General features: G+C 42.6%; 1 pseudogene; it reads left to right on the top strand.

The window, feature by feature from the left end:
• LOC126281842 (myrosinase 1-like) overlaps positions 1–16440 on the top strand; it is a 106082-nt pseudogene that overhangs the window by 25789 nt on the left and 63853 nt on the right.

The following is a 16440-nucleotide window of genomic DNA, read 5'->3' on the forward strand; positions in this document are numbered from 1 at the left end:
TGCCATCCTGACCAAATAAGGCTGGACGATGCCATATTATCCCAATCGTACCAATTTTCTTTAATGTTGCTCAAGTTCTCGTCACTATCTCGTTTGCGCGCAAAGTTTCTCAAGGACGTAGTAATAAAGTTTCGAAAACAAGTCTCCAGGTAGAAGATACTGAAGACGTCACGAAGACAGTACAGCTGCCACTGTGATACAGCTGTCCTTAGCTTGTAGTACAAGTTGGCCATCAGCCTTGTCCTTGTGCCTGTATTGGTGCAGCTGTACTACTATTAATGTCCCCGAAAATGTATCTGTATACTTTTTATCATGTAGTGCATGTTCACCAGTATTTTACAAAAATTGTTAGTAGCAGTTTTGTAAAAAAAAAAAAAAAAAAAAAAAAAAAGAGGCGACGAGCAAGCTGCCTGAGCCCGTCACGGGCAAGTGGCATAGCCAGCAGCCCCATCGTCAACATTTCCTGGAAATACACGCACCTTTTTCAAACTAGTGATCACGAGTTATTGTTGTACTTACTGGTGGGAGAAGACAATGAAGAAGAGACATTCTACTCCAACACTTGCATAATGGAAAAGTTGAAACATCTCCTGTCTTTAAGAAAAGGCTTAACAAAAATTTCGTTTACGACACTTATCAGTGGTCATTTATTAGACGAAGGCAAAATCCTGTGAGTTTTTCAAGTTAAATATTTACCAGTTTAAATGTTTCCTAGATCTGGCCAAAAAAGGTTTCGGGAAGCGTTCATCAAAAAGATATTTGTATACAGTAATACCTGATGCGAAATTAGCCGTAACACTAAAGCAAGACTACAATAGTTTATCTATCAATTATTTTGTTGTAAATGTTGTTTTTCCATATATCTGACATATACGAACAAAAGCAGAACTGTCGCATTTTCTGTTCAGGTAGGACATTCTACGTTTTGAAGACAGTAAAGCAACGTTTTGCACAACTGCAAGACAAATTATCTGAACTGTGTTCACAATCATCAAGCTGAACTTGTCGTAGCCACAGAGAATTTTCTCTAGTATATCACAGCGCTATCTATGTTCCATTTTCAATAAAGGACAGTTTCGTAGACTGCTACAATCTTACACTGGAATAAATGAATACCTTTAACGGAAAGAGAACCAAGGGACACCTCTGCGAAACTGGATGCAAGGTCTAATTTCTTGTGTATCCAGACATAATTAAACCGACCGAAGAATGACTGTTATACGCCTAAGTGTATGCTACAATTAGTTCAACCTTGCCCACACGGTCCACATAAGAATGATATGTAAGGGGTTGTAGTGAATTGCTACAGTCATCATTTAAAGCCGGTTCCTGAAACTTTGCAAATAGGGTTTTCGGGCTAGTTTACAACTGGCTTCAGGTACATGCCATTTCAGTTCTTTCATCATTTCAGCGACACTTTCCCACAAGTCATTCGTGCTGCCCTGCTCTGTATACGCTCAATATCACCAGTAAGTCCTTTATGGTGTGGGTCGCACACATGTGGGCAATATCCTAGGATGCGTCATATCAGTAATTTGTGAGCAGTCGCCTTTGTAGACTGATGGAATTTTGCCAGTATTCTACCAATAAACCAAACTCTGATACCCTGCCCTAGCCATGACAGTAACTATGTTGTCGGTCCATTTCATAACCTTAAAACGTGTTACAACCAGGTACTTGTACGAGTTTGTTGAATCCAACTGTGGCTTGCTGATATTGCAGTCATAGGATACTACGTTTTTCGTTTTGTGAAGGTCACAATTTTAAATTTCTGAACATTAAAGGCAAGTTATCAATGTGTACACACATCGAAATTTTAGAAATACCTGAATGAATATTTATGCCGCTTCTTTCAGACAGCATTTCACAACAGATAATTGCATGATCTGCAAAAATCTGAGGTTACTGTAAATATTGTCAGCAAGATCATGAATATACAACGTGAAAGGCCAGGGTCTCAACACATTTACTGGCGTATACCAGAAGTTATGTCAACATCTGTTGATGAGTCTCCATTCTAGATAGCTTGCTAACAGGGGCGGCTCCTGTATAGGTTTGCAGGTTTGCGCTACCCCCAAGGAATAATTTTGTTCAACTGTGTTTGCCTTCTGAGCGTTCTATACTAGTAGAGAAGTAGGGCGCCGTTTATCTGTTTTGAAATGCCCGGGATCCAAACGCCGAACGCAGCGGAGTTGAACGGAATTTGCCGACGCCGACAGCGGGTTGCACTGTGGCTGCAAACATTAACTTCGGTGTCTTACAGGGGGTGCGGGGTGTGGGTGCAATGCTTGCAACACTGTACTCGTATGCGAGTCTTGTGTGTTACGTGAGCCACCCTGCCGGTCGCAGGAAGAGGGCCCGAAATCTTCCGAAGGGAAATGGAACCATCCGATCTTCGAACAAAGATGGATTCTCGGGCCACCTTACGAGTTCAGGTGTAGCGGCGAGCGAACTATTTCCTGTGCGTTGTGTTAGTTATTTTAGCACGTGCTACAGTGAATTTTGAGGGTCAAGTGACAAGTGAATACGTGAAATAATGAATCAGGTAATTTCATTGCTCTCTGAACCCTTCAGTTCACGGAAGTTTGAAGAAAAATTAACGGAGTGATTCAACACCTCCATGACAAAATTATAAAACACGAACTTTCTTCAGTCCATGTAAATAACGTTTTGAATATGGCATGCCTAGGCTACCCAATTAGACACTGGGTACAGAAGCTGCATGGCTTTACACAACCAAAAAGTTACCGACAATAGGTACAATCTGAATATAATTATTAACTGTATTCGTTTCTGTCGTGCTTTGGAATTTGCACTCAGAGGACATGATGAGACTGAATCATCTTCCAGTGCTAGTGTTTTTCGTTCCTTGATTAATTTTAGTGGAGAATTAGACTCTGTATTAAAATCGTATTTAGAGAAAGCTACAGTTTTCAAAGGAACCTCAAAAACCATCCAGAATGAACTCCTCCAGTGCATGCCTCAAGTCTGCCAAGAGGGCATTTGAAAGGAAATCGCAGTATCGATTGCCACGAGGACGCCCCGCCACGCAGCAGCCAATAGAAGAAGAGCACCGAGACTTCCTGCTGATAAGGCGACGATCCATACAGCAGGTATACAGCAGCTAGCCAGCGGAGAAGAACAAGTTACCTATGAACAATGTATCCTGTACTTTGCTTCGCTCAACATATCAGAAGTTATGTAATCTGTTTATTTTTCTTAATACAAGTTATTACTAATTGCTTGCTTTGTGTTGCATATCCTGACATCCTGGAAAAGTTCCTCGAATTGAACCCACACTTTTGTTCTACTTATCCACTAAGGATACAGCAGAAATTAAGGGTGCTGAGTTTTTGTCCGTAATGGCTGACGAAAGCAGTGACGTAGCCTGTGTTTCCCAGATCATTATAGTATATAGGTACATCATTAATGGAAAACCAGTTGAAAGATTTTGGGACTTCATAGCACCAGAAAAGCATGATGCCCAGTCTTTGGCAACGTCCATCATCGAACAGATAAATAATCATTTGGGGAATTGTTCACACAAGCTAATAGCGCAAACATATGATGGTGCAGCAGTCATAAGTGATTCGTCACGTGGGGTGTAGGCACTTGTTAAGGAAAAGTTTCCCAATGCTTCATGCATTCATTGTTATGCCCACCAGTTGAATCTCATTATGCTTAAAACCGCTTCCATTAATAATAATGCGTTAATATTCTTCACCAAACTTCAGAGACTTTGCAGCTTCTTTTCAGCACCACCTCAAAGAACAGCAGTTATTGACGAAATAGTACGAAAACGACTGCCAGGTTCAGTGCCTACTTGTTGGAATTTTCAGTCAAGGTGCGTCAATACCGTTTTCGATTATAGGGAAGATATTATCACGTGCATGAATAATAGGAGCCAGGGGAATGAAAACACGATCCTGCAAGCCTGTGGCTTAGTAACAATTTTGAATGATGAAAAGATTTTTTTGGCTTTCATTGTTTCATAAAATCATGATCCATGTGGATATTTTGTACAACTGGTTACAAAATGGGATACTGACCCAAGTTACGCACAAAATAAGCTGACAGCTTTTGAGTGTGAAATTGCTAACATTAGGGAAGGAGTGGTTGAAAATTCAACAGGTTTACACGAGAACCATAAAAGAGGCAGAACTGAAGATGGCGCAGCAATGAATCTACTATGGGAGACAAAACAACTATGTGATGTCGTAAGTTACGAGACGAAAGAAAGATTCAAGTTCACTGGATACCTAGTTGCAGCCTCTCTCTTTCTACCAGAGAAATTCGCTACTTAGTCTTTTTTCTCTGTTATTTATGGAAGGGAGGAGTTCAACAACATGTGTGGAGCTTTGAGCTTTCTGGATTACATAACAGACAATAACCTTTGTGATACACTGAGAGAATCTTCGAAGCTCCTGAAGGCAATAATTACAATTCCAATGACCACATCAGAAGAAGAACGTTGTTTTTCTTCGCTGAAACGCATCAGAACCTTCTTGCGGAATACTATGGACCAAGAAAGACTATCAGCACTCGCGATGCTCTCTAGTGAACGAGACCTCGTTTTAGGATTTTCACACTTCAATCACAGAGTGACTGCAAGATTTGCAAATATGTAGAAAAGAAGAATTCCTGTACAAGTGATCACCACCACATCCAGATTCAGAGATAAAATCGAACGGCGTTAACATCAGTCCTGTTGATTTTAATTCCTTTTATTCTGCAAAATTAATACTTTTTTCTGCGTACACCTTTTGGTTTTATTATGAGTAGATACAGGAGAGACAGGAGCGACCGGTCTGTTTGTATTAGCCATTATAAAAACATGAGTTGTGTTCTGATTTTCTCTCTTTTGTTGATGTTTTCTTTCGTGAGAAAGTGCACCACCATCTTCTTTGGTCATGAGCCGCCACTGCTTGCTGCACCCTCGCTAGGAAAAACTCCTCAAACCAATCACAAATTACACTTGATACCCCATACGATCGCATTTTTAATAATAAGCATAGTTATGGTACTGAGTCAAATGCTTTCCGGAAATCGAGAAATATTACACCTACCTGACTGCCTTTATTCAGGGCTTTCATTGTGTAATGTGAGAAAATGCAAGTTAGCTTTGACACAGTCGATGATTCCGAAATCCGTGCTGATTGGCATGGAGGAGGTCATTCTTTTCAATATACCTCATTATGTTTGAGCTCACAATGTGTTCTAAGATGCAACAAATTTGCGTGCAGGATGTTGGGCGGTAGTTTTGTCCATCATTTCTGCTGACCTTCTTGTAGATGGATGAGACCTACGCTTTCTTCCTATAGCTGGGCACAATTTTTTGTCTGAGGACCCTGTGACTGGTTATACTTAACAGAGGAGCTAATTCAGCCGCAGCATAAAAATTGATAGGGGTTGCATCGAGCCCTGGGGATTTGTTCAGTTTTAACTAGTGGGTAAACTCTTGACTGACTGCAAATTTTAAGCACACAATTTCTTGTAAGACAGGAGGCATTGCTTGCTTTAAATTACACTACTGGCTATTAAAATTGCTACACCACGAAGATGATGTGCTACAGACGCGAAATTTAACCGACAGGAAGAAGATGCTGTGATATGCAAATGATTATCTTATCAGACCATTCACACAAGGTTGGCGCTGGTGGCGACACTTACAACGTGCTGACATGAAGAAAGTTTCCAACCGATTTCTCATACACAAACTGCAGTTGACAGGCGTTGCCTGGTGAAACGTTGTTGTGATGCCTCGTGTAAGGAGGAGAAATGCGTACCATCACGTTTCCGACTTTGGTAAAGGTCGGATTGTAGCCTATCACCATTGCGGTTTATCGTATCGCGACATTGCTGCTCGCGTTGGTCGAGATCCAAATGCCTGTTAGCAGAATATGGAATCGGTGGGTTCAGAAGCGTAATGCGGAACGCCGTGCTGGATCCCAACGGCCTCGTATCACTAGCAGTCGAGATGACAGGCATCTTATCCGCATGGCTGTAACGGATCGTGCAGCCACGTCTCGATCCCTAAGTCAACAGACTGGGACGTTTGCAAGACAACAACCATCTGCACGAACAGTTCGACGACGTTTGCAGCAACATGGACTAGCAGCTCGGAGACCATGGCTGCGGTTACCCTTAACGCTGCATCACAGACAGGAGTGCCTGCGATGCTGTACTCATCGACGAACCTGGGTGCACGAATGGCAAAAATTCATTTTTTCAGATGAACCCATGTTCTGTTTACAGCATCATGATGGTCGCATCCGTGTTTGGCGACATCGCGGTGAACGCACATTGGAAGTGTGTATTCGTCATCCCCATACTGGGGTATCAGCTGGCGTGATGGTATGGGGTGCAATGGGTTACACGTCTCTGTCACCTCTTGTTCGCAATGACGGCACTTTGAACAGTGGACACTACATTTCAGATGTGTTACGACCCGTGGCTGTACCCTTCATTCGATCCCTGCGAAACTCTACATTGCAGCAGGACAATGCACGACTACATGTTGCAAGTCCTGTACGGGCCTTTCTCGATACGCCCGCTGCGGTGGTCTAGCGGTTCTGGGCGCTCAGTCCGGAGCCGCGCGACTGCTGCGGTCGCAGGTTCGAGTCCTGCTTCGGGCATGGATGTCTGTGATGTCCTTAGGTTAGTTAGGTTTAAGTAGTTCTAAGTTCTAGGGGACTGATTACCACAGATGTTAAGTGCCATAGTGGTCAGAGCCATTTGAACCAGTCATTTTTTCTCGAAACAGAAAATGTTCGACTGCTATTCTGGCCAGCACATTCTCCAGATCTCTCACCAACTGAAAACGTCTGGTCAATGGTGGCCGAGCAACTGGCTCGTCACAATACTCCAGTCACTACTCATGATGAACTGTGGTATCGTGTTGAAGCTGCATGGGCAGCTTTACCTGTACACGCCATCCAAGCTCTGTTTGACTCAATGCTCGGGCGTATGAAGGCCGTAATTATGGCCAGACGTGGTTGTTCTGGGTACTGATTTCTCAGAATCTACGCACCCAAATTGCGTGAAAATGTAATCACATGTCAGTTCTACTATAATGTATTTGTTCATCTGCATTTCTTGTTGGTGTAGCAATTTTAATGGCCAGTAGCGTATGCTATAAAACAAGTTTGAATGAGTGACATGTTTGACACTTACATGAAGTTCGATTTTCTGGGTTTGACCATATGGTTGCTTACGCGCTTGCTATAATATGTTCAGATGTGTTACGATGTATTATGCATTGACTTCCAGGACTTAATATTGTACTGTTTTATGTAACCTATTACATGTGTGAAAATAATATTTTTGCAGAAATATTTTGAAACAGTTTAGTAGCTGTATCTCCCCATGCTTCAGCCTTCTTGAAAATGTTTTTAGAATCTTCATCACCTATATCGAAAAAGAAGTTGTAGCTCCTCACCTGTTCGATAATTTCTTCTGTTTGCATGATTTCTACTGCGTGTGGACGGCACACTCACCTGTACGACAGACCTGCCTCCCGCCTCCTCAGGCTCGGCCGTCAGTGTGAGCAGAGGCAGAAAATGCGCCTGCAGGCACTCACGGCGGCGAATCTGTGCATTGTGAGACAGACTGGCGCTCGACACGGCCACAGGCCAGACGCCGGGGCGGAAAGATCGCCCTGTGTGTGACAGACACGATGCGACAACACTCGTTTCAAGGCCGCGGGCAGCTCGCTGCTACTCAAGGTCGCACACTGCGTGGGCAGACACCGTTCCGAGTGGTCAGATCTTGGACCAATGACCGTATCTCTATACAAAAATTAGAAATTTTACAACAGTCTTTCAATTATCTGATAATCAGTGGTAGCCAAGGTTGTTTTCTCAGTACTGAGTCACAAATTTTAGAACATTCTTTCAATTATTTGATTTACCCAGCGATAATCAGTGATAGCTAAGGTTGTTTGCTCAGCGATGAGTACCGTAAACAATTACTTCAAATCCTATATATATAAACGCACATACACACGTTCCAAAAACTGCATGACTTTATTGACTTTCCATAATGCAGCAGCTAACACTGTTGGTAGCACTCTCCGCTGTTGTTGCGGCACAGACAGCAATCAACCGGTTCCCGGAAGGTTTCCTAAGGTTTCCTTCTAGGGAGCGCCACCGCGGCTTACCAGATCGAAGGCGCTTGGAATGAGGGTGGTGAGTGCTAATTAACATCTACAGTATCATATTTTTTATCATTATGTGTTCTAAATGAATTTCTCGAGATGTCTCATCATTTGAGGATTGAGACTGGTCTGGATAAGACATTTGTAAATACACTTCAGCATACATATGCTCAGTTCCTATTCTCATTTCAAGGATTGTACCTACTGAAGGAGTCTTACTGGACAATGTCTCCGAACACACATGTTCCTTTCTTTGTCTAAATTGCTGTCCAAATGTGGGGTTCAATAGGAGTTTACAGGTACTTAAATTAATGCAGATTTGAAACTTCCTGGCAGATTAAAACTGTGTGCCGGACCGAGACTCGAACTCGAGACCTTTGCCTTTCGCGGGCACGTGCTCTACCAACTGCGCTACCTTCCAAACTTCACAAAAGCTCTTCTGAAAACCGTGCAGAACTAGTACTCCTGGAAGAAAGGATACTGCGGAGATATGGCTTAGCCACAGCCTAAGGGATGTTTCCAGAGGAGCTGTCAGGGCAAGTCGTAAGTCGTGCTTGTGTAGTTCAGTTGGTAGAGCACTTGCCCACGAAGGGCAAAGGTCCCGAGTTCGAGTCTCGGCCCGGCACACAGTATTCATCCGTCAGGAAGTTTCATATCAGCGCACACTCCGCTGCAGAGTGAAAATCTCATTCTGGAAACATCCCCTTGGCTGTGGCTACGTCTTGTCTCCGCAATACGGTCTAAGGCGCTACAGGACTGTGCAGCTAATCCCGGCGGAGGTTCGAGTCCTCCCGCGGACATGGATGTGTGTGTTTGTCCTTAGGATAATTTAGGTTAAGTAGTGTGTAAGCTTAGCGACTGATGATGACCTTAGCAGTTAAGTCCCATAAGGTTTCACACAAATCTGAATTTGTTCCCCACAATATCGTTTCTTCCTTGAGTGCTAGTTCTGCAAGGTTCGCAGAAGAGCTTCTGTGAAGTTTGGAAGGTAGGAGACGAGGTACTGGCAGAATTGAAGCTGTGAGGACGGGTCGTGAGTCGTGCTTGGGTAGCTCAGTTGGTAGAGCACTTGTTCGCGAAAGGCAAAGGTCTCGAGTTCGAGTCTCGGTCCGGCATACAGTTTTAATTTGTCAGGAAGTTTCATATCAGCGCACACTCCGCTGCAGAGTGAAAATCTCACTCTGGTTTATGCAGATTTGATGAAAATCAATAACAGCCGTCGTTTACTGGTAGAGTTCGTACCTTCTTAAACTTGCAGTGCGATATAGCAGAAAAGATATTTCGCAAAGGTAATATTTCATTTCGAATTGCGTTGCCTAGTACTTGGCTACTAATTTATTGAAAGTACTTTAAAAATCATGTAATACTATCGAGCAATAAAGGATTTTTGTGAAGCATGTTCATTGACTAAACAAGTTTTTATTCAGAATACTTAAACCACTGACTGCGACACTCTGCGATATATTTGCCGCTTTTCTCTTTGTTCCCCACATCGTTGAGAGGTGAAGGCTGCTTTAAAACCCTTTCCATGCACGGTCTTTCCTGCTGGAGCACCAGGCCCGAGCCCTGCGGAGTGGCCGTGCGGTTTGAGGCGCCATGTCACGGATTGCTCGGCCCCTCCCGCCGGAGTTTCGAGTCCTCCCTCGGGCTTGGGTATGTGTGTTGTTCTTAGCACAAGTTAGTTTAAATAGTGTGTAAGTCTAGGGACCGATGACCTCAGCGGTTTGGTCCCTTAGGAATTCACACACATTTGAACATCTTCAATAGGCCCGAGACCGCAACTTGTTAGTGAGGTCCTGTCAGTGAGGTCTTTCACACAAGAGCTCTTGCAATAAGAAGAGCTGGGGATTCATGTACACGTCGGCCGTGATGATACGAAATCCACTGCCAACGCCCCTGGACTGAGAGCAGTCATGTAACGAGCGAATCCAAACCGTGGGGTGCTCTGACGTGTGCTTGTTTCTTACACACCCCAAGAACACTGTAAGTGCTCCGACCCGAGCCTATGAAAGTGGGCTTCAACTCACCTTCATAGGAGACAACGTGATCACGTTCAAAATACTGATAGCACCTTTTGAATACATTATAGGAGTGACAGTGATCAATGTATTGCAAATATTTAGTATCATTTATTTATTATGGTGACCGGTTTCAACCACTATTGTCTTCATCTTCAGACCTACATGTCGTATACAAAGCTTTAATTAGAGGGCTACATACATTTAAAAAAATACAAGAAGTTATAAAGCTATAAATCGATGAATTACCAATGAGTAAGAACCTTCTTCTGTTGGAGAATCGCTACTGGAGAAACCAGTGCACGTCTTACTACATATAATGGAGGCTCCGCCCACTTCTGATGGAATGATGTCATTACTAACCAATGGACTTCTTTCCCCTAAAATTGTTGAAAGCTGCCTCATCTTTGGAACGGCGTCCAACTTCACCATGGCAACCAGTGGTTCCAAATAGTTCACTAACAGGCCTTGAGAGGGCAACCCATGTACTGTCAAAACGAAGTTTGTTTATCCTACATGTTTAAATATTTTTAACGCTTCTTAATTGACAATAGCTGTTATATAAGCTTAGTGTGTGTTTATTTTTAATTCTTGACAATGTTCTTTTAACTATGAAATTTTATATTGTTATTCGACTTATAATCCATTGGTTAGTAATGACATCATTCCATCAGAAGTGGGCGGAGCCTACATTATATATAGTAAGACGTGCACTGGTTTCTCCAGTAGTGATTCTCCAGCTGAAGGAGGTTCTTACTCATTGGTAATTCATCGTTTTATAGCCCTCTAATTAAAGCTTTGAATACGACACGTAGGTCTGAAGATGAAGACAATAGTGGTTGAAACCGGTCACCATAATAAATAAATTGTGATCAAGACTGTTTTTGATAGCAAATACTGACAGCTCCGGTTGTTCACAACAAGCCACAATCGCAGTGAAAGGCGGTGTCCCACACGTCAGATTTTTCTGGCACCTCGCAATCTCCACCTAAAGCACAGAAGAGATCCTCCGCCTGAACTTTTGCTTTTCATTGACATAACTTTTGATCGTTCTCCACCACGGATAAGAGCCGTTATTTATACCTCAGGCTTTTGCCTCCCACTTTCTCTATCTGTCACTGCGCTATCCCTTTCACTTGTCTGACTTGTTTAGAAACCTTCATAAATTCCACTAATCTCAATCAGTTATTTTACATGTACTTTTCAGATGTGTCGAGTCCATTTCCAAATGGCTAGTGGTATTGTAGGTATTAAATTTCTTCGCCCGACGGGTTTTCTGTCATTTCATGCAAAAATGCCCTGCTCTTCTTGCAATGACACACCGCTGTGTACGCAGGCAAGGGCGAGAACATCTGGGACCACATGCTGCACGAACACCCGGAGTACGGCACGAATGGCGACAACGACGACGTGGCCTGCGACTCGTACCACAAGTACCAGGAGGACGTGCAGATGCTGAAGGCGCCCAACGTGAGTACTCGCTGGCGTTACGCAGGCGTGGTACTCGGGGAATCTACCGAGTTACGATGTGACTCACTCGTAGCAGAGAGTCTCCAGTCTCACGTTAATGAAGTACACCGATGCTTAGAAGAACTGAAACATCAGGGCGAGGCACGCAACAAAAGTCAAATTCGAATGAAATGTACTTCAGAGTGGGCACGATAAAGCGCCAGGAAAACGCTTCGTGTACCTGACGATAAGCAAACTGTTTACATTATTCACCACCAGTTGCGTTTTGATTCAGATGGATTATCTGTCTTCAGGTGCTTGAAGTACTTTCCTGGCCAGTTTCACTTTGCCCACCTTCTACATTTTCGGTTAAATTAATTATTACAATTTAAAAACAACAGCACAAAACACGTTAAAGTAACACCGTCTACATTGTATAATGAAGAAATACTTTGTATGTTCCTCACTTAAACGTTATTTGTGTTGTGTTGGCAGAAGAGCCAACACTGTGTTACGAATGGAGGCCGAACTGCACGCGATTTAGCTCATGCACGCTGGCGGTGAAGAGGGAAGAACTATACTGACGTGAGGTATGGAATATGACAAGGATTTAGAATTCAGAAAGCGGACGTAATTAGTTTGATACTTAACTTTAATCCATTAATGATGAACGTCGCTCTTGAAGGTACATGATTCACAATATCAATATCAATAGGAACTGAATATGGCGCCTTGCTAGGTCGTAGCAAATGACGTAGCTGAAAGCTATACTAAACTGTCGTCTCTGCAAATGAGAGCGTATGTAGACATTCAGCCATCGCTAGCAAAGTCGGCTGTACAACTGGGGCGAGTGCTACGGAGTCTCTCTAGACAAGACCAGCCGTGTGTCGCCGCTCGGTCTGCAACCACTGATAGTAGCGACACGCGGGTCCGGCGTATACTAACGGACCGCGACCGATTTAGAGGCTACCACCTAGCAAGTGTGGTGTCTGGCGGTGACACCACAATTTGTTTGTGAATAAATGATGTTGTGCCACTCCTAAGGACAAGTCTCTACCAACTCCTGGCGCTATTCGACTGTGACACGAACATGGCTCTTGAGATTTGTGGTTTGTCGTCTGCAGTATTCCTACTCTTATGGGCAGTATGCTACGAACGTCATGCTAATGTGTAATCTAGGGGTTCAAGTGCACCGTACTTTATACCGTGCAGAATCTCATCTACCTCTTGCTACTGGTGCCCCAGAGGATGTAAGTAGGCTGTTTAGGTTTTTTTATTGGTAACGCCAACGCCACGTAGCGCTCTGTAAGAAAATCACTGGCTGTGCTGTTTGCAGTCTGTGGCTAGTTTGCATTGTTGTCTGCCATTGTAGTGTCGGGCAGCGGCAGCTGGATGCTAACAGCGCGTAGCGTTGCGCAGTTGGAGGTGAGCCGCCAGCAGTGGTGGACGTGGGTAGAGAGATGGCGGAGTTTTGAAATTTGTAAGAATTGGTGTCACGAACTGATTTATATATTATGACTATTAAGGTAAATACATTGTCTGTTCTGTATTAAAATCTTTCATTTGCTAACTATGCCTGTCAGTAGTTAGTGCCTTCAGTAGTTTGAATCTTTTATTTAGCTAGCAGTAGTGGCGCTCGCTGTATTGCAGTAGCTTGAGTAACGAAGATTTTTGTGAGGTAAGTGATTTGTGAAACGTATAGGTTAATGTTACTCAGGGCCATCCTTTCGTAGGGATTTTTGAAAGTCAGATTGCGTTGCTCTAAAAACTATTGTGTGTCAGTTTAAGCACAGTCGTGTATAATTTTTCTAAGGGGACATTTCATATGTCGACCTTAGCCAAGGATACCTCACTGGAATCTTCTGATTTTTTTCCTTGTAGTTTGTGTAATTAGTGTAGCTTTTGTTTATTGCTAGCGCGTAATCATAGAGAGAATTTCCTTTGTAGTTGCAGTCTTTCATTGTTGTACAGTAAAATAGTTGTGGCATGCATGTAGTTTTGCACGAAGTATTTCGCAGCTGCGCTTGCAATTAACTAGATATTATTTTCAGTGCTATGTTAATGTGTTCTCTTATTTTTGTTCTTCAAATTGTGGTTTTCTGTGTTGTCGTGTGAAAAATTGTGACAATAATGGCGTGTGAAAAACGTAACACTAGGCTCCAAAGTAAACTGAGAAATGACAGTGAAGACGAAAGCAGTGTGTTAGCGCCACCATGTAATGAATTAACTAATTTTCAAAGTAGTAATTTGGTAATTGTGCATAGGGAAATGGAGCGGGTTGCAAATAATGGTGTAGGCAGTGAAACAATTAGTGAACAGGAAAGCGTTATCGATCGATCGGTCGACAACAGCTCGCCTCAGGATTCCGAAATGACAGGACACAATATTGCAAATACTGTAGATTCAGGTTTTGCGTCCTCACCGTTTTCTCAAATAAGTCAAGACACATTTTCTGTATTTCAAACTGCGAATATTGCCGGTGCAAATGCATTGCCAAATAGGACTAAGGAACATGTTTCAGACACCAGTGCATTGATATTACAATTAATGCAACAAATGGGACAAAAGCTTCAAAAGTTAGACACAATGGAACAAAATCAGAGACAAACACAGCAAAAGCTTCAAAAGTTAGATACAATGGAACAAAATCAGAGACAAACACAGCAAAAGCTTCAAAAGTTAGACACAATGGAACATAATCTTCAAAAGTTAGACACAATGGAACAAAATCTTCGGAAGTTAGAGACAATGGAACAAAATCAGAGACAAACACAGCAACAGTTGGACACAATGGAACATAATCTTCGGAAGTTAGACACCACACTTGAACAAACACGTGAAGATTTAATTACTGAGTTACATAACATTGAATCGAAATGTCAAAAAATCTGTAATGACGTAAAAACACAAATTTGTGAGCATTTTCAACCTATTTTTTCGCGGCATGAAAACTCATTACAGAATCACGAAGCAGCCATAAAAGAATTGCAAACTGTTGTTCGTGAAAATCACGACACCTTTCAAGCTAAAATGGACTCAGTTGCATCCACCGATTCAGTTACGCAACTTGCAAGAACTCAGGAAAACTTAAAGGACACAGTAAATTCGATTTCAACACAAATAGACACTCTGAAACTTGGTTCAGAAAAACACACTGAGGAAATGTGTTCACTATCGGAGAAAGTAGCCGAACTTTCGGATCAGTTCACTAATTTATCTACGAAGGTAGATGATAATTTGAATGACACAAAACCAGTAGTCTTTAATGACACAGAAGAGTGCGAACAAATTAGGAAATTCAAACAAAGTCTGAATCAAATTAGTACGCAACACCAAAGAGAAATCCGGGAAGTACAAGATCAGCTGACACAGGTAATACAACAATTACGTATTTCAGAGGACACTCGCGCTCCAATACGGGAAGAGGGACATAGAAAACGGAACAGCCACAAAATAATAACACAGGGCACTTCGCAAATTATGAAAGAAATTGGCAAGGTACACCGAATTCTGAGATGGAACCGCCGACACGACGTAACAATGACCGATATGCTACCCGCCGAGACGATGATTTTGACTATAAGCTGTTCATTACTACACGTAAATTCAAAACATTTAAGAATTCTGGCAACGACATTCATCCACAAGCGTGGGTCCATCAATTCTCTCATTGTTTTCCTCCAAACTGGTCACTAGAGCACAGATTAGAATTTATGTGTGGCTACTTAGAGAATGAACCAGCTGTAAGAATGCGATCGGTCATTCACTATTGCCACAGTGAAGGAGAATTTTACCATGCCTTCCTCTCAGCATATTGGTCCCAAGCCACACAAGACCGAGTAAAACATGGCATCATGATGATGAAACATTTCGAACAATCTGAATTTTCCAGTCTTGTGAAATATTTTGAAGACATGTTGCACAAGAATCAGTACCTGTCAAACCCATACAGCCCGTCAGAACTCATCCGCATTTGCTTAATCAAATTGCCTGATCATTTACGACGTATTATTTTGGCAGGACGTTCCAGAGAGGACATTGAAGCTTTTCAGGGGCTGTTACAAGAATTAGAAATTGACACAGGCAGTCGTGGGATGCAAAAACACGAAAACAATCGTTACAGGTCACATCTGTTGCAATTCCGCGATGAAAGAAACAAAAACTGGACACGACAAGGCTATTCTCACAACACAAATCGTGACCAAAACAGACACCACCCATATGACAACCACTGGAAGAGTAATAACAGTTAAAGAGAAAGATCCCATTTCCGTAGTAATGAATATGACAGAGATAACCATAGAAACAGACAATATGGGAACAAAAACAATTATTATCAAGGGAGACAGAGTAACTTCAGACGCAAGGGTCCACCGCGCAGTGATAATTCAGGGAGAAATTCTCCACCACATGACCGACAAACAAGAAATTACAGGAACTACCGACATGACGACAGACGATATAATCATAATGACAGACCGGAATTCCATTAGAACTGGCGAGCTTCAAGCATGGCAGGGCCTTCTCGTCAAGGTGAATTTGTAGAAGTTAGATCTCCTAATCCCAATAACGGCGCGCGCCAACAAAGAAACAGACAATGACTCGCACCGCAGGCAGCCACCTGCGCCTGCTGGCTCAGAGAAAAATAACAGAGACACTAACCTTGAGAAAAATTTTAGCGTTCTTTACCGCCGTAAACGACATGATAATTTCGTTGAAGCTCGAGCTTTGCATAGTAAGAAGAGTAAAGACTTGCACTACATTTTACATGTAAAATCGTTTATTGAGAGATAATCAGCTTTTTAACTTTGTCTTTGA

Source organism: Schistocerca gregaria, chromosome 7 (genome assembly GCF_023897955.1).
Source record: "Schistocerca gregaria isolate iqSchGreg1 chromosome 7, iqSchGreg1.2, whole genome shotgun sequence".
Classification (NCBI taxonomy): domain Eukaryota; kingdom Metazoa; phylum Arthropoda; class Insecta; order Orthoptera; family Acrididae; genus Schistocerca; species Schistocerca gregaria.